Consider the following 20306-nt stretch of genomic DNA (forward strand, 5'->3'; position numbering starts at 1 on the left):
GCCTTCATGGTATCAGACAAGTGTATAATCTCTTCTTCAAGCAAGGGAGGAATTCCTTTTTTCCATTCAGTCAGTACCAACACATTGGGGACATCTGGATTACTTCTGATATCAAGGACGCTCACTCTCTGGTCAGGGATGCAAGTTATCAGCATCTGCTCGACCTGCTCTTCAGTCCAGTCCTCCCCGGAAAGGCTCAGTGCCTTATGCCGCTCTGGTCTTTCATTTTTATCTTGGCACCACCCAGTGATCTGGGAGGGTTCCATGCTTCATTCTCTGGGTTCACAGATTCTCTGGGCAGTGATATCCTGGATGAGCCCCCATATGTAGCACCACTGGGTCGCTCCTTCTTTCTTTAAGTGGTTCTGAAGATACAAACCTGTTGTTGGTTCGTTAGTGCCTCCAAGGATCAGCAACCTTGGTCATTATTGTGTGTCCAGAATATAATGAGACTGAAGTTCCTATGCTTGAGAAGGACTCTGCGAAAAGAGAAGCTGGCGAAGGTCACTTGGGGTGGGGTGCCAAGTATACATTAGAACACTGATCAGTTGTATTCCAGCCCTGTTAAAGTCGAGGCATTCTTTTTTGTGACACCCTGTTCAAGTGCTTTGTATTAAGAAAAATGCAACAGTGGTATCATTTTGTGTGAAATTGGCTAAAAGTGTATCAGAAAATTTGGAAATGGTGAGAAAAGCTCATGAAGAAGCTACGCTATCATCTACATAATTGTAACAATGCCACAAGGCCTTCAAGGAAGGACGAGAATGTGTTTAAGATGAAAAACAATCAGGATGCCTCTCCATCATAAATGGAACAGAATGTGGATGCAGTGAGGTGTGTTCTCAACTATGATCAATGGCTCACTATCAGAATCATTGCAGAGAAAAATGGGAGTCAATTGTCCATGAAATCGTGATTCAGGATTTGAACATGAGAAAAGTGTGTGCAAAACTTGTTCCAAAGAACTTGTCATCTGATCAGAAAGAACATCGTTAACCCAGTTGCCAAAACCTGTTGGCCCATTTGGAAAAAGCCTGATTTTTTGAGTCGAGTGATCATGGGAGATGAATCCTGGGTATTTAAGTATGATCCCAAGACGAAGAAACAAAGTTCAAAATGGCACACACCCATGTCACCTTGCCCCAAGAAAGCTTGAATGATCCCCAAAGATGAAGAAGGGTTTGAAAGGACAACACTTTGGTATTGTGGATAATGTCCAAAGAGCCATTGCGCAGGCTCTGAATGCCATCCTACTTCCAGGGATGCTATGAAGAATGGGGGGGGAAAAAAAAAAAAATCACTGGGAGCGTTGTGTACACTCCCAAGGTGATTACTTTGAAGGAGACAATGTTCAATACAATAATTTTTAAAATATCATTCTCATTACTTTCTGAACACACCTTGTATTTCTGTTCAAAGGAATGTTTATATGTTGTTAATTTGTTAATAAATGGCCAATTTTCAGTCCAAAGAGTGTTGGTCTGATCATTTAGGTATAAGTGGTAAGTGGGGGTTCAGGGGGGCATAGTGGTCTCTAATGGCAAGGTTTTGAGGGCATCTGTTGTGTCCTAGTCATGAGAATCAATCTTTCAAAAGTGAGGGTAATCCCCCTTTAGATGGCTGTCACCAAAACGGAATCACTACTTTGAGGTTTCTCTTCAACTTTTTTTAAATTAATTTCATCAAATATAGAGGGTGAGTCTTCCCTATAAAGAGACAGGCATCCATAGTGGCTGACAGCCAGATTTAACACTTACCAAAAAACCTAACATAACAGAAAATGTTGAGCTTTAGATTAATTTTAAGCATTAAAGCACAATTCTGCCTTACTAACAAATACTTCTAAATATTAAATTGTGACAGCTGGTTTCCTTGGTATCAAGTGTGGAAAATGGACCTGTATGGTTATCTCACTGGTATTGCTATCTTATGTAGCACTACCCCCTTAGAAGTCAAAGATTTGGGTCCCCCTATAGTCCTGTACAGCCAGGCATCAAGCATTTCCACAACAACTTGCTTCCAGAGTCAGAAATTAGTCCTTGAGCTTTGGTTTTGTTGTTTTATTGAGGGATTTCAACTGGGATAGGGTTAGGGGTGTACAGGATACTAAAGGGTACTGATAAATTGAGGACAACTTCCTGGAACTATTTACAAGCCTTCTCTGCAGCACAGTTTCTGTTGGAGAGCTAGCCAGCCCCAGACTCTAGATGAATTTCTCAACTTCACCCAGCAATCTGGAGGTGTTCTTGAACAGGGGATCTGGTTCCTGCAACAAAAAGGTCCCTGAGCCCAGGAGCAGGACATCCTATACCACAAATAATGGGGGGGGGGGGGGGGGTACAAAAACTATGAAGGCGGATAAAATATGTACAGATGAATAAAAATAAATATTCAATGTAAAAATATAGATTCTGTATATGTACAAAGTTTGCATCAACACAATATTTACATCCTCACTGATGATAACTAAGCTAGCAGCAGGAAAAAACAAACATAGCACCATAAATATATGTACAAGAACATTAACACAGGGATGAAGCACCTCCAAGAAGGAGTCCCTTCATGAGCAGAATATCTTCTGTGTTCAATGCAGGAAATGACAGCCTTCCTGGAACCCGCAGAACAGTAAAAGAAAAGAAAACAGCCATATGCAAACAGTACAGTCGTAACTCTGATTGACCGGCTAGGCTATAAGGTACATTAACAACATAACAATAATGAACTCGTTTAGAGTCCTTACGTTAAGGAGGAGCCCCTCCAAAAAAAAATGAAAAAGAGACTAGGCGGTCTCCTGCAAAGTGGCTCCAGATCATCACATCTGGTATCAAAGAGTAAAGCATAGTCTGTATGCAAGGAGAAAAACAAGCCTACTGGATTTAGACCCTAGTAATATTTCCATGGGCTGGGCTGCCTCATCAAATTACCATCAGGTTTCCGGATGGCCACAGAATAACTTCAGTTAGGCTGACCAGCCTTGACAACTACCTCCCGGTCCCTATAAATAGCTCAGCCTTTACTCCACTCCTGCTTGATATCTTAAAACCGGGCCCTATCTTCCTCCATATGAGGCCATCTCATGTGACTGAGGACATGCATGTGGTACTAGATCAAGTCCCTTCACATTGAGAACTAGACTCCTCAACTGTGTCCATAACTTCTTGAGGGACATATAGGTAATTTAGTCTCCACTGCAAGGCCACCCTCTTCTGTATGTCCGTCTGCAAGTTGGAGAAACAAGGGCAAACATTTTTGTACCCCAGTCCTGCTGCACACAAGATTGAGGAGAGCGGATGATCCAATTATGCAGATCAGTAGAGTTGGCTTCGGCCTTAGGCCAGAGTGAGGAAACAGATTTGGGTGGTGGGGCTTGGGTAGGAATCCTGACAGCTTCTGACCTGCAGGAACGTCCAGCAGAGTCTGGCGTATAAGAGGTTTCAGACGGTCCCATCAGCAAATCCAGCTCTTCTGTAGTACCCCAACAGTCCCATTCTTACTCTGTTTGCATCCTTCTTCCTCTACTTCAAAGGCCCATATACAGCTAACAGCCTGGGTGACTCCCAATCTATCCCCCACCGCTGACACTCTGCTGGCTCATCTGAGGATTGTGCATCCTTGCAGCTAGGCTACATCCAAGCAGAATGGTCAGGACTGGTGGGTGAGGCCTGCTGTTCCGGGGCATTGGCTGGTTCCATCTGAGCAGCACTTTTGGAAACCGGCCCTCCAGCGACATCTGCAGGCATATGGTGGATGGTGGCAGGCAAACCTTCTCTGCTGCAAGGGTCCGTCGTTGGAGCAGGGGAGTCGCTGTCCTCTGATCTCTTGGTACACAGTGCTGTCAACAGGAGTTTGGGGTGGAGGAACTTGACCTCAACCCAACAGAACACCTTTGGGATGAATTAGAGCGGAGACTGCGAGCCAGGCCTTCTCGTCTGACATCAGTGCCTGACCTCACAAATGCACTTCTGGAAGAATGGTCGAACATTTCCATAGACACACTCTTAAACCTTGTGGACGGCCTTCCCAGAAGAGTTGAAGCTGTTATAGCTGCAAAAGGTGGCCCAACTCAATATTGAACCCTATGGACTAAGACTGGGATGCCATTAAAGTTCATGTGCGTGTAAAGGCAAGCATCCCAATGCTTTTGGCAATATAGTGTATGTATATATATATATATATATATATATATATATATATATATATATATATATATATAGTGACAGGAGGTCAGGTAGAACTAAGGGATGTGTGCAGGATGGGAGGTACATTTGTCCCAGGTTCATGTTATACACAGACTGTTTCTCCTTTGGTGCTGTGTAGTGAGCCTGTGTGGCTCACTAATGATTTAATAAGTTCAGGTGTAGTGAGTTAAGGGCTCTGGGCTCTATAAAACTCCCCGGCTGCATAGAGAGAATGTTCCAACCTGGAATCAGTTTGCTGTGCAGGACAGACTGGGGAGCAACCAAACCATCCTGCGGTGAGAAATAATTATTTATTATTTATAAATATTATTTATTTATAATTAATAATTATCACAGGTCTGTGACTAAAAAGCTGTTTGATTATTTTCATCTAATTTCCATGTATTTTGGTGTGCTGAAAACAAATAAAATATTGAAAAAACTCCTAGACGTCATGATTTGCCACCAAATGCAAAATTGTCTTCAAATTTATCAAATGTTTTTAATTTTTGGTATTTTTTTTATATTATGGGTTTTTAACCAAATTTAAAGTCCAAATTACTATTAATTAATTCACATAAGTGCATTTAAGATATAAAATGCTAAAAAACCTTAAAGGTGTTGTCCGAGTTATGTAAAAAAAAATATAGCACTGTAAATCTGATGGTCAGCAATATATACAGTCATGGCCGAAATTGTTGGCACCCTTGATATTTCTCCAGGAAATCATGTATTTCTCACGAAACGTATTGCATTAACACATGTTTTGCTATACACATGTTTATTCCCTTTGTGTGTATTGGGACAAAACAAAAAAAGGGAGGAAAGAAAGCAAATTCGACATAATGTCACACAAACCTCCAAAAATGGGCTGGACAAAAGTATTGGCACCCTTTCACAACTGCGGATAAATAAGAATGTTACAAGCATGTGATGCTCCTGTAAACTCACCTGGGGCAAGTAACAGGTGTGGGCAATATAGAAATCACACCTGAAAGCAGATAAAAAGGAGAGACGTTCACTTAACCTTTGCATTGTGTGTCTGTCTGTGCCACACTAAGCATGGACAACAGAAAGAGGAGACGAGAACTGTCTGAGGACCTGAGAACCAAAATTGTGGCAAAATATCAACAATCTCAAGGTTACAAGTCCATCTCCAGAGAACTAGATTTGCCTTTGTCCACAGTGCGCAACATTATCAAGAAGTTTGCAACCCATGGCACTGTAGCTAATCTCCCTGGTCGTGGACGGATGAGGAAAATTGATGAAAGATTGCAACGCAGAATAGTCCGGATGGTGGATAAGCAGCCCCAAACATGTTCCAAAGACATTCAAGCTGTCCTGCAGGCTCAGGGAGCATCAGTGTCAGCGCGAACTATCCGTCGACATTTAAATGAAATGAAACGCTATGGCAGGAGACCCAGGAGGACCCCACTGCTGACACAGAGACATAAAAAAGCAAGACTACAGTTTGCCAAAATGTACTTGAGTAAGCCAAAAGCCTTCTGGGAAAACGTCTTGTGGACAGATGAGACCAAGATAGAGCTTTTCGGTAAAGCACATCATTCTACTGTTTACCGAAAACGGAATGAGGCCTACAAAGAACAAAACACAGTACCTACGGTAAAATATGGTGGAGGTTCAATGATGTTTTGGGGTTGTTTTGCTGCCTCTGGCACTGGGTGCCTTGACTGTGTGCAAGGCATCATGAAATCTGAGGATTACCAAAGGATTTTGGGTCGCACTGTAGGGCCCAGTGTCAGAAAGCTGGGTTTGCGTCCAAGATCCTGGGTCTTCCAGCAGGACAATGACCCCAAACATACGTCAAAAAGCACTCAGAAATGGATGGCAAAGAAGCGCTGGAGAGTTCTGAAGTGGCCAGCAATGAGCCCAGATCTAAATCCCATTGAACACCTGTGGAGAGATCTTAAAATTGCTGTTGGGAAAAGGTGTCCTTCCAATAAGAGAGACCTGGAGCTGTTTGCAAAGGAAGAGTGGTCCAAAATTCCGGGTGAGAGGTGTCAGAAGCTTATTGATGGTTATAGGAAGCGACTGATTTCAGTTATGTTTTCCAAAGGGTGTGCAACCAAATATTAAGTTAAGGGTGCCAATACTTTTGTCCAGCCCATTTTTGGGGTTTTGTGTGACATTATGTCATATTTGCTTTTCTGCCTCTGTTTTATATTTGTTCCAATACATACAAAGGGAATAAACATGTGTATAGCAAAACATGTGTTAATGCAATACCTTTTTTGTGTGAAATACTTGATTTTCAGGAAAAATATCAAGGGTGCCAACAATTTCGGCCATGACTGTACATAAGCTAAGCAAGTTTTAGGGGGAAAAAAATTCTATTTCCTCATTTCCCTAGTTCCCTTCTGGCCCTTTGTTGTTATTTGCAGGTAAACAATCTCTGCCCCTCCCCCCCTGCAAAGGGGGTGAATACAAGTGCTGCTCTGAGGGACATGTCTGACTACTGGTATACTCAGCAGCAGGCTGTATGTGTAAGCCTCAGCCCTGAGTCTGTGCTTCTAATGGTAGAAGGGGTTAATCTTTCCTGAAGAATCCAGTGGGTGGGATACCAAATACCCTTGTTTTCTGTGTCTATGGGACAGTCGAGACCGACAAAATCACTGGACCAAGAAGAGTTGGCAGCCAAAGGTGCTAACAGTTGGTGAAAAAATTGTCCTTTGGTGCTTTGGTACCTTTCCATAAAGTTCTTCTACCACCTCTCCACATAAAATTGGGATTGATGAAGCAATTCGTAAAATCACTTCCAAGAGATTGAGAATGCTTCAAATACTTGGTCACCAAGCTTCCAGGCCTGTCGGAGGCAAAATTGAAGGAAGGTGTGTTCGTCGGACCAGACATTAGAAGGCTTATAGTTGATCAAGAGTTTGTCAATACCATGATGGATCCTCAAAAAGAAGGGTGGATTGCTTTTAAAGAAGTCGTACAGAAATTTTTAGGCAATAACAAAGATCCTCACTACAAAAAGATCGTCGGATGAATGCTGAAAGCATTTTAAGCTTTAGGTTGCCTGATGAGTTTGAAAGTGCATTTCCTCCAGCCCCACCTTGACTACTTTCCTGAAAATTTGGAAGCTGTGAGTGAAGAACAAGGTGAACGATTTCACCAAAACATTAAAGAGATGGAAAGGAGATACCAGGGAAAATGGAGCATTACAATGATGGCAGACTACTGTTGGATGCTTCAAAGAGACATTCCAGATGCTACTCACAAGTGTAAATGCACCAAGAGGAGCCTCACAGGGAAGAAGAATCGAGTTGTGTGTGTAGGTGAGCTCATTTCAGTTCAAAAAAGGATTTTCATGAAAAAAAATTTTAATAAAACTTTAATTTTATAAGTCTATTTCCATTTATTTTGAGGTATTGCCTTATTTAACATAGTTACCTAAATTGACAGGAAACGTGATGTCCTATGACAAAATGGAGGTCATTTTTGGATTCAGCGCACCAAAAAACATAAAGATTACTTGGAATAACCAAAACAGCTCTTGAAAAAACTGTTTTTTGCAGACCTATGTAATCTCTGTGATCTTAGACTGTGTGAACACCCTGTGTCTGTGCAGCGGTAGGCTGTATTCAGACAGCTAGACAGGAAACCTGTGTTTGTAGTTAGTAGCCCAGTGTGGCAAGGCTTTATTTTCAGTTTTTATTTGTTTTTTCTGTTTGTGGATATATGTACCGTATATTTACCAGACTTTGTAAATAAAGCACAACTTTTCACCAAGTATCTGCTGTCATGCTGAGCGTCTTTCATGGTGTTCTGACCCACCCAGGGGGTCAAGCACAACCCGCTACTGGGCTAATTCCATATATATATATATATATATATATATATATTTGTTTTTTTTTATTATACATACATACACACAGACATATATAATTGCTACACAGACCTTTATAAATTGAAAATAACCTAATTCAATTTGCAGTCAGCAAGAATTTTCTAAAACTGAACAAAAAGTATTCAAATGTTACTTCTTTGCAACCAACGCAGCAAGTACACTGTGTTCAGAACAACTCCAGAGGTCTCATTCCCTGCTCATATGACTGACCCTTGCTTTTCCCAAATGACCACAGATAATCTGACAATTTGATGCACACCCTTCCTAGATTAGGCTGTTATTGTATGCTCAAAGCACCAACTGAAAGACTCCCATATAAGGCCAGCATAAAAAAATATTATAAATTTAGTGTCCTTGTGGTTAATGTTGCTACATTAAACCATTATTAATAATATAAAAGTAATTGAACACTTAACTACATATTTATTTTGCATGTGAATACATTCTATTTTTATTGTGGCCATGCAGGTGAACTTTGAAAGATCCTAAGCACCAAATTAATATAACAACATGATAAAAGTGATATTATTAACAACTTCTATCACAAGGCAATAAAACTATAATTCAGAATAACAAAAATGTAATAAACAATTTCATAGCCAACTGTAGAAGATTAATTGTATTGTGGAACATAAGGAAGATATACAGGATATTGCGGTACTCCTTTTGATTCCTTGAGGAAAAAAGGTTCTCAGAGTTGTCAGGCCAGGGGGATTGGTGCGTTTCTTTTTTCCCCCCTACCCACCTCCTTTCCCTTTCTGCTACCCCCACCACCTCCTCCTTTATTTTTTTTTCTTTTCTTTCTCCTCTCTCTCTATCCCTCTTGCCACCTATTCCCCCCTCCCCCCCCCCCACCAACACACACACACACACACACACACACTTTTTTTTATTTCTTCTACTGGGGTTTAGTACTGGCTTCTTCTCTTATATTGAATGACAAAACTGAAAAGCATATGAGAAAACGGTATATTTCAGGGATGTGTACAAGCTCTGCTGACCACATAATGTATATCAAATACAGTTTAAACCAGAGCCCAATGCCTTAGATTTATTTGTATTTGCTTGCATGTTTTGATGTATAATGTCTACTGCATTCGACCCTGATGTGTAAGTGTTGGAAAGACAAGTTATACCGCTTCTTCAAAATAAAGAATTAAAAAAAAAAAAAAAAAAAAGATAAAACAGATTTTTTTTTTATAATTAGTAGGGTAACCAGTTCTTGGTGCACTATTAAAGCAAAAGCCATCTGTAAGGCCATGCTAAGGTTTCCGATTGTCAATACCACTGTTTTCAACAAAATATGATATATATCTCTTGTGGTCACTCAGTGGGATACAGAAATAGTACCAATTTAGCAATCATAAAACAAGCTATGTGCATTACATGGCTTGGTGCATCTCCCCGTAATGTTCTCCTTTGAGTTCAGGGCCAGGCCAAGGACACCCAGGGTTAATAAGAAGTGGATTAAATGATACTGAGAGTCATTCAGCCTAGAAGATGAGCAGAGTTGGATCATCGTACTGCAATTTTTGTGCAAAATACTACATAAAAATTTTTTGGACAAAATCATGCATTTTTGGCCCCATTAATTTGTTTTTGCGGTCATCTCATAACTTGTCTTCCCTTAGTCTATATAAAAATGATTCAAAAGCCTAGGAAGAAATTGGCATAGCGGACATGGCTCAACAGCTCTGATAGCCACAACACTATACAGAAAAATCACAGATGATACTGCGTTTCATTGGCCAAAACAAAAAACCAGCACAGGCAGCAGGATGACACCACTTTCTGTTGCCCTTTCTGCCCCTGTGCTCCAGCTTTATACCATACACCACAACGCAAAGCATTTCTTGATTGGAGGACAGGCAGATAAATGGGAGGTCTACCTCTTTCAATCACAGAATGCTTTGCATTGTGGGAACCTATAGTACGAGTGCAAAGAATAGAGTATGGGGCACAAAGGAGAAACAGATGTAAGGACTCTACTACCTCCCTCAATTATCGCTCCACCCAGTGCTCAGACTTGGAAGTTGCCAATGCCCACGCAGATCAAGATAGGAACAGGAATGACCAGCACTCAGGATAAAGTCCAACTGTATAATCCTTTATTATGGAAACATGTACATAGCTAAAAATAGCCAATGTATTATGGACAATTAGTCCTTAGTGATGGCTATTGGACCAATTATTATGGAAACGTACATAGCAGCCAACATGTTTCGGACAATTAGTCCAATAGCCATCACTAAGGACTATGTACGTTTCCATAATAATTAGTCCAATAGCCATCACTAAGGACTAATTGTCCATAATGCATTGGCTATTTTGTAGCTATGTAAATGTTTCCATAATAAAGGATTATACAGTTGGACTTTATCCTGAGTACCAGCCATTCCTGTTCCTATCATGGGGCGCAACACAGTCAGCATTTTTGACAATATCACCACTGTGGGGATATCCAGGGGGTAGAGAAATAAAGATGTCTACTGTAAACAGCAGCCACCAGCTCCTGGGACTCTTCATTGCTGGTGTAACTTCCCTGAAGTACTTTAATACCATTTGTAAACACATGCATCTTATCATGTGCATGTTAAATATCATCATTTAACAGTACGTTCAACAAACATCTTAATAGTACGTTCAGAAATAATTAGTTTTGCTATTTCCCCCATCTTTGTTATGTTCACCATCTGTAAAAGAAACCCCTAATCTGGATGTAAATTAGTAAAGAGAAATTGAGATAAGAGCTGCTTTGGTGTACCGGAACAAACTGCCACAGTACAATACAGAATAGTTATAAAAGCATTGCTTCTTTTGTGCTTCTTGTATGTACAGTGGGAGTGATGTCTCTGCTGCTATGTGCTCAGCCTTGCCGTGTGCTGCCTGTTTACTGGAGAACGTTGTACCCGACAAAGAAAATATTTACCCTTCTAAGGAACATAGAACACCTAACTCAGTGAAGGTACACGCCAATTAATAGGAACATTTTTAAAGTAGCCTCAGAGGTTTTTTTTCATGTAAAGTGCATGCTAAGTAATATGTACAGTAAGTGTGCTGCTTCTGTTTGACATTGGAAATGCTGCCTATGTTTTTTTTAATGCTGGAAACTCAATAGAGCTGGTTGAGGCCAGTTTGAAACCTGAACTCTTGCTACCTGCACAAAAACATAATTTGACTGTCCACCTCAAGAAATAGCAAAAGCAGACCTGCCATCGTCATGTGATAGATACCCATATACCCCTATATATACACAATATACAGTGTGTGTTTGTGTTTTCTTCTTGCTTGTAACTACCAGGAACATGCTCAAAATTGTTAATTACAGTGTTGAACACCAATTCCCCATAAGACCCACCCCCTCCCTCCCCCCAAAAAAAAAAAACATTGTAAGGTTGAAAATAGACACAATAATCTAGTTCAACCAATAGAAAAAAAATATTCCTGCTCCACCACCTCTTTTGTGTTTACCTTTCATCACATCTGGTGGTCATCCCCAGTGGTCCAAAGATATTGGCAGCAAACACACCAACGCTTAGATGCCCTTTTTGATTTCACCCTAACCTCAGAGCCATTTGAAGCCTTACTAAATCTCAAACCAGTAGGACTTTCTAGCTCCCAATTCGCTCTTGTGACCCATAAACTGACTGCCACTAAGCAATATAGCTAAGGCATGGTTATCACCAGGTATCCACTTCTCAGCAGTACAGTGGAGAGTACATTGGACTTTGATGAATGAAAATTGACAGCCCATTTACATGCAAGAGTTCTGGGATCCTTTGGTCACGTTATTCCTCCCGAGACATTTTGACCACAGATTGTTGGAATTATGATAAACCCAATACTAGATGTAGTACCATCAATAATCTGGAAACCTCCCCAACCCGACTCCCCCCTATCCCTACCCCTCTTGCTGATCCCTACCTCATTGTGGATTACCTTTCCTCCTTTGTGCCTTTTCCTTTGCTTTCTTTTTTCTTTTCCTTCGCTTCCTTACTGAAATTCAAATTCCTCTTGTGAAAAAAAATTATGTGCTCTTTCATGCTATCTGCATCTGTTGTTGATATATGAAATGAACACTGAAGACCTTCACTCAGCTCATTATGTTGGCACTTTCTGTTGGTGTTCTTTGCAGTTTTTTTTCCAATTGTATTGTGATAAATGCATTATTGTCTATCAAGCTATACTGTTGTACTGTATATTGTTTCTTACAAAAATTTAATAAAATTATTGAACAAGAAAAAAAAAAAAAAGAATAACTAGGATAAATATATAGAAAACTTTCATATACAGTACATAATCCTATACCCACAGTTGACCCAGAAGATGGCAAAAAGACCCTATAAAGCATGATCCAATTTGCGCCAGCAATGGACAATTAAATACCTTCCTGATTGCTCAGAAGAAAAACAGACATTCCCATATTCCCTGGATCAACAATCCCAGTTATTACCTATAAATGTTAATATCCAGCTATAGTTGTGTATTTAGGAATGCATCCAGATCTTTTTTTAACCACTTGTCCTCCAGAGGATTTACCCCCCTTCCTGACCAGGCCATTTTTTGTGATACGGCGCTGCATTATTTTAACTGACAATTGTGCGGTCATGCAACGTTGTGCATAAATCAAATGTATCTCCTTTTTTTCGCCACAAATAGAGCTTTATTTCTGTGGTATTTGATCGCCTGTGCATTTTTTATTTTTGCGCTATAACCGTTTTGGAAAAAAAGTATATTTTTTACTTTTTGCTATATAACATATCCAGTAAAAAAAAATGGAAAAAATGTAATTTCTTCATAAATTTAGGCCAAAATGTATTCTGCTCCATGTCTTTGCTAAAAAAAAAAAAATCCCAATACATGTAAATTGATTGGTTTACGTGAAAGTTGTTTACACGTAGATCTCCCCCTGTCACTGTTCCTCAGTGATCGACAGCCATAGCCGCCAATGGTGGCGCGGGTGAAGACGAAGACAGACAGACAGAGAGACACAGACACAGACACAGACACAGACAGAGACAGAGACACAGACACAGACACAGACACAGACACAGACAGAGACACAGACAGAGACACAGACACAGACACAGACACAGACACAGACACAGACAGAGACAGAGACAGAGACAGAGACACAGACACAGACACAGACAGAGACACAGACACAGACACAGACACAGACAGAGACACAGACACAGACACAGAGACAGAGACAGAGACAGAGACAGAGACACAGACACAGACACAGACACAGACACAGACACAGACACAGACACAGACACAGACACAGACACAGACACAGACACAGACACAGACACAGACACAGACACAGACACAGACACAGACACAGACACAGACACAGACACAGACACAGACACAGACACAGACACAGACACAGACACAGACACAGACACAGACACAGACAGACACAGACACAGACACAGACAGACACAGACAGACACAGACAGACACAGACAGAGACAGACAGAGACAGACACAGACAGAGACAGACACAGACAGAGACAGACACAGACAGACAGACAGACAGACAGACAGACAGACAGACAGACAGACAGACACACACACACACACACACACACCTTTGCGCAGCCCTGGCACCGTGTAGCAGTAGTTCTGCTATAGGGCGGTCGGGAAGCGGTTATAACAATTATAGCCTGCAGTGATTACAAACTTTTTTTTCCTGTTTGGAAGCTTTGCTCCTTACCTGTGACACAAGGAGGGTTCAATTAATTGCCTGCAATTCTGAACTGCAGTGACCATTTTGGGGGGGACCATGAACAATGTTTGGTTTTGGAGTTTCTTTAACCATGGGGGTGACCATGTTGGAGGAGTCAATATGTACTGTATGATTTTTTTTTTTGTTAGATTTCAAACATTCAAATCTAACAAACTTCAAACAGAGGGGACAATTGACTAAGCTGCATTTTGCCACATCTTAGTATATGGTACGATATACAAATACCGTACAGCTACTAAAATACCACACGAGTTATATTATTAGGTCATGCGTCATTTTAGTAGTGAAAACATTCTTTAATGTTTCAGCTGTCAGCGGGGTTGCTGGCAATTTAAAAAATTAACAAAAAAATGGAGTGGTCCCCCCACCATCTATACCAAGCCCTTTGGGTCTGGTATGGATTTTGGGGGGGAACCACCACACCAACATTTAAAAAAATATGGCATGGGGGTCCCCTGCAAAATCCATACCACAGCCTTATTCGAGCATGCAGAACAATACCAGGCCATATGCCCTTAACATGGGGGGGGGGGTGTTTTGGGCCAGTGGGGGCCTCCCCCCAAAGCTCCTTGTCCCCATGTTGATGTCCCTGCTGACAGCTGAATGTAAAAAGATTTGCCGGCAATTAAAAAAATTAACAAAAAAAAATGGAGTGGTTTCCCCCCACCATCCATACCAAGCCCTTTGGGTCTGGTATGGATTTTGGGGGGAACCCCCACACCAACATTTAAAAAAAAAAATGGCATGGGGGTCCCCCGCAAAATCCATACCACACCCTTATCTGAGCATGCAGAACCATACCAGGCCATATGCCCTTAACATGGGGGGGTGTTTTGGGCAGGGGGGGGGCTCCCTCCTGCTCCCTCCCAAAGCTCCTTGGCCCATGTCCCCATGTTGATGGGGACATGGGCTTCTTGCCCACAACCGTGGCCGGTGGTTGTGGAGTCTATGGGCGGAGGACTTATCAGAATCTGGAAGCCCCCTTTAACAAGGGGGCCCCCTGATCCCAGCCCCATTGACTGTTGGTGTGTTCAGTGAACATCAAACCCAACACAAATTGTGATCAGCCAAAAGAGGAACACAGAGGAAGGAGAAATGGACTTAAGAGTGACAAGAGCCTCATGGGAGGAACTGAGACTTGGAGGATGTAGTCTCCAGACCAACTGAGCCTGTGTGTCAGATTGGCAATGGAACTACACATCCTAGCATGACGGGGGCTCTGTGAGAGGAAAAGGAAGGTCTGTTCCTGGGCTTGAAGCAAATGTGGGAAGACCTACAGTAGTAGGAGACAGACTGGGCAGCAGGTTGCTAACAGAACACTTTCCTGCCACATCAAGGATGCAGAGAGCTGGAGGAGCAAACATCTCCTGGCACATGAGGACGCCACTGTCACTGACTGATGCTGCTGCCTGATCACTGGGGAGAACGCCATTGTCTGACTGGTACTGCCACCTTACTTTGCTGAGTTGCCAAGGAGCATGGAAGGAAACAAGTCAAAGCTCCAAAATGCTTGAGGAGAAAGAATCAATTATTCTCAATGGAAATACTTTTTTTGTAGCTCAAACTGGGCAGACTTGTGTGTTTTTGGCACGATTTTATTCCCATAGAAATTAATAGAAAAGTGCAATTGGTGCATTTTTGTGCACTTTTGCTCACTTTCACATGCGTTTTGTGCGATTTTCTGCTCAAATGAAAATTTAAAAAAAAATTAGTAATAATATATGAATAAATAAATGTAAAATAAATAAAATATACAAATAAATAAAAAATCATGATAAATTAATAATAATAACCCCCAACGCTAACAAAAAAATATATATAGATATCATTATTATTGATAATAATATTAACATTAAAAATAAAAACCCAAACAAAACAATAATAGTAATAATAATCATGATATTACATTATTATTAAATTACATTTTTTAAGGGTTAGGGGGTTAAGGTTAGGGGGTTAATTATTTTTTATTTATTATTATTATTACATAGTATTTATTTATATTTATTAGTGTATTTATTTTGCATTTATTTATTCATTTAGCATTATTATTAGTATTAATACCCTAACAAAAAAAAAATAATAAATTCATTAATTAATAAATAAGAAGATAATAAATAAAATATTAACCCCCAACCCAAACCCCTAGTTCTAACCTTAACCTAACCTTAACTCTAACCCCATACCCTAACAAAAAACAAAATAATAACTAATGAATAATAATAATAATAATAATAATAATAATAATAATACTCATAAGAAATAAAAGCTGACGGAAAAGCTAAAAAAGCAGAAAAACCTAGCAACAAATAATGAAAAAACATAATATTTTTTTCTATTGGCTAATAAAAAACTGCCAAAGCTCAAAAATGCCTAAAAATCGCTGTATGAAAATGCTCACAAATACGCAAACTCGCTGTAAAATATGTGGGAAAAATTGTGCATAAAGCACTCAAATTCGCTACGCTCAGGTGTGATTGCAGTCTTAAAGAGGAACAGTATTGTTTGCTTGGGACACAATGCAGGCTCCTCATATCTGGGTTCTGAGGAGTTTTTTCTGAGCACTCTAATGCCAGATTTGGGCCCCAATGTACTGGCCAGTAGGGAAAAGGTTTGACAGAGACTGCCAAACTATTTCTTCGTGTAGCCTCTTAGGGAGGACCATCCCCAGTATAGGGCTTAGGGATCATCCTCTGGACCAGTGGCTTATATATCCTATTTGCCATTGTTTATAAATTTGTTTGCTAACTGTATACCCTATTTGCTACTGTTTATATTTTTTTTTACCAATTGTATACTCTATTTTGCTACTGTTACTTATTTGTTTGAGGGATTTCTTCCATTTCCATTTTTTTGGTTATTGTAATATTATATAGTATATGTTGTTGCAATACATATCTATGGACTATGGGAACAGTCCTGCCGTAGTCCCACTATAAGTCGCCATTACTAGTAAAAAATCCCAGTATATATACCGCCATTCACGTAAACCAATAAATTTACACGTATTGGGATTTGTTTTAGCAAAGACATGTCACAGAATACATTTTGGCCTAAATTTATGACAAAATTTTATTTAAATTTTTTTACTGTACATGTTTAATAGCAAAAAGTCAAAAATATTGTTTTTTTTCTCAAAATTGTTGGACTTTTTTTTACAGCACAAAAAAAAAAACGCACAGGCGATCAAATACCACCAAAAGAAAGCTCAAAAAAGGGACGTAAATTTCATTTGGGTGCAGCATTGCATGACCGCGCAATTGTCCGTTAAAATAACGCAGCACCGTAACACAAAAAATGGCCTGGTCAGGAAGGGGGGTAAATCTTCTGGAGGGCAAGTGGTGAATCCCCTTTTCTCAAGAGAGAATAAGTTCAGTTCAGCTAATTTTATATCTGAGCTCCTTGATGCCTTTTATCATTTTAGTTGCCATTCTCTGCACTTTCCTCAGTTCTCAATTATCATTTTTGTGTACTGGTGTCCACATTTGACTCTTCTTCGGTTAATATAGTATCAGGTTTTTTAGAACACTAAAAGGTATGTTTCACCGCGTGGCGATTGACAGTCCTGAGATAAGCATGTGTATACCTAATGTGCACATGCTAATCCAAATCAACAGCCCTTGGAATCTATACCTTTAAAAAAAGAAAAAAAATCACCAATGTCAGTTCCCACATTCTATTTAGAAATACAGTCATAATATGTTTAAGAACTGATGTTGCTAATCCGCTAAGTAACTGTGATACTTGGGTAGGGATAATTCCCTACCCCCCACCCAAACCCCACCCCATCCCATTTTTCTTCCATTCCTCCTGTCCTGTTGGTTTGATTGCTCCCTTGTCTTATGTTGACGATCCTAGCGCTTGGGTTGAGGGTGGGCTGATAGACCCTGCTGGATGTGTATGAGTACTTTGCTCGTTCTTTTCTTGAGTTTTATTAACCACTTGAGCTCCTGAGGATTTACCCCCCTTAATGACCAGGCCTTTTTTTGCTACTCGGCGCTGCACTAATTCAACTGATAATTGCGCGGTCATGCAATGCTGCACCCAAACGAAATTTACGTCCTTTTTTCACACAAATAGAGCTTTCTTTCGGTGTAATTTGGTCACCTGTGCGCTATCTATTTTTCACGCTATGAACAAAAAAAGGCCAAAAATTTTGAAGAAAAACAATATTTTTTACTTTCAGCTATAAAAATATATATAGTAAACTCAAAGTTGGTTATAAATTTAGGCCAAAATGTATTCTGCTACATGTTTTTGGTAAAAAAAATCCCAATAAGTGTATGTAGATTGCTTTGTGTGGAAGTTATAGCGTCTACAAACTATGGTATAAATACTGCAATTTACGCCATTTTTCTGCTATACAGCGCTGCGCTAGTTTAATGGACAATTGCGCGGTCATCCAATATGGTACATAAATGAAATTTACATACTTTTTTTCCCCACAAATTGAGCTTTCTTTCGGTGGTATTTGATTGCCTGTGCGGTTTTTATTTTTTGCGCTATAAAAAAAAAAAAAAAAGGCTAACAATTTTGAGGAAAAAAAAAAACAATATTTTGGACTTTTTGCTATAAAACATGTCCAATAAAAAAAAAAAAATGCAAAAATCAAATTTAGTCATAAATTTCTGCCAAAATGCATTCTGCGACATGTCTTTGCTAAAAAAAAAACCCAATACATGTAAATTAATTGGTTTACGTGAAAGTTATAGCGTTTACAAATGGCGGGAAAGATACTGGGATTTTTAGGGTTTTTTTATACTAATAATGGGGGCGATCAGGGACTTATGGCGGCGATCAGGGACTTATGGCAGCGACCAATGGTGGGACTGTGGCGGACATTCTGACATTGGGGGGTACTGACTTGGGGTCACTGACATCCCCAAAAACACTAATACAGTGATCAGTGCAAAAAAAAAAAAAAAAAACGGACACTGTACTAATGGCAATAGGGAGGAAGGGGTTAACTTTATTTTGAAGGGAAGGGTTATAGGAGTGAGGGGAATGTTTTACTAGGGGCCAGGGGTGTGTGCTGGGCGGGACAAGGCTGATCGAAACTGTTCTCTCGATCAGCTCATCCTCGAGCTGACAGGGAAGTGACAGACAGCACAGCTACTGCAGCTGTGCTGTCTGTCACTGTTTACCGCCGATCGCCGGGACATAGCCGCTAAGGAGCGGCTGTGACCCGGCGACTGACTTCTGCGGCGGTGATCCGCGGGACAAATAGGGCGGCGGCGTGCCTCGCCCGCGCCCCCTATTTGTTTACAAAACACACGTTTTAAAATGTGGTTTTGCCTGCGAATGCCGCCCTGCCGCCGTATATGTACAATGGCTGGGCGGCATGCGGTTAACTACTTGTTCTTTGTAACACCTGGGTTGGACTGTGTGAATTTACTTTTCTGTAACAACTGCTCGAATTGGAAACACTGCTGTTTGTATTGTTTTTTTGTTAAATTTAATAAAGTTTCCTGTTTAAAAAAAAAAAAATACAAGCAGATACATAAGGGTCTATTTATGAAAAAAAATGCAATGCAATTCATCTATTGACTCTGCAAGTACATTTGTTCTGTGCACATGAGCAAAAAACTAATGTTACTTTTTTCCTTTCTTTCGAACAAATCTTCTTTTACTATGGGCAGTAGTAAAATACTACATTATAGCCAATAGATGGAGCTGCAGCGCATAGGAAATACATAAGTCTTAGTAAAAATCCAAGTGAAGAGAAGAGAAATAGCAAATAAAAGTAAACATTAGTTCAAGAGAAAATAGCATAAAGACCATTTGTTTTTTCCCAATTCACACAGAACGAACCCACATGGAAGAAAAATATATTTGAAATATATTTTAAAAATATTCTTCCCAAGTATATTAACATATAATTGAAATACTACAATTTTGGCCATATTCAATATATTTAAAAACATATTTTATATATATATATATATATATATATATATATATATATATATATATATATATATATACACACACACACACACACACACACACACACACACACACACACATATACATACACACACACACACACACACACACACAGACATATACATACACATACAGTATATACACACATACATATACTGCAAGTTGAAATTAGTTTTTTATATATTACAAAATATATGAAAAATATTTTTATAAATAATGCCCTCTCAACAGTGCAATAGTTACCCATATGGAAGAAAAATATATTTGAAATATATTTTAAAAATATATATTTTTTACATATATTCTTCAGATTTGTTTTAACATATAAAAAAGTAATTTTAACATATATTTTTAAATGCTTTTCAAAAATGTAAATTAAATGTATTTTTAAAAATGTACAGTATATTTGAAAATGTATTTTTATATATTTTGTAATTAAAACACATTTCAACATATAATATATATTATATATATTTATTTAATTGAAATATATTTTTAAATATACTGAATATGGCCAAAATAGTAGTATTTCAAATATATGTCAATATATTTG

Source organism: Staurois parvus, unplaced genomic scaffold, assembly GCF_062004578.1.
Source record: "Staurois parvus isolate SC_StPar_1 unplaced genomic scaffold, SC_StPar_1.0 ptg000430l, whole genome shotgun sequence".
Taxonomy (NCBI): domain Eukaryota; kingdom Metazoa; phylum Chordata; class Amphibia; order Anura; family Ranidae; genus Staurois; species Staurois parvus.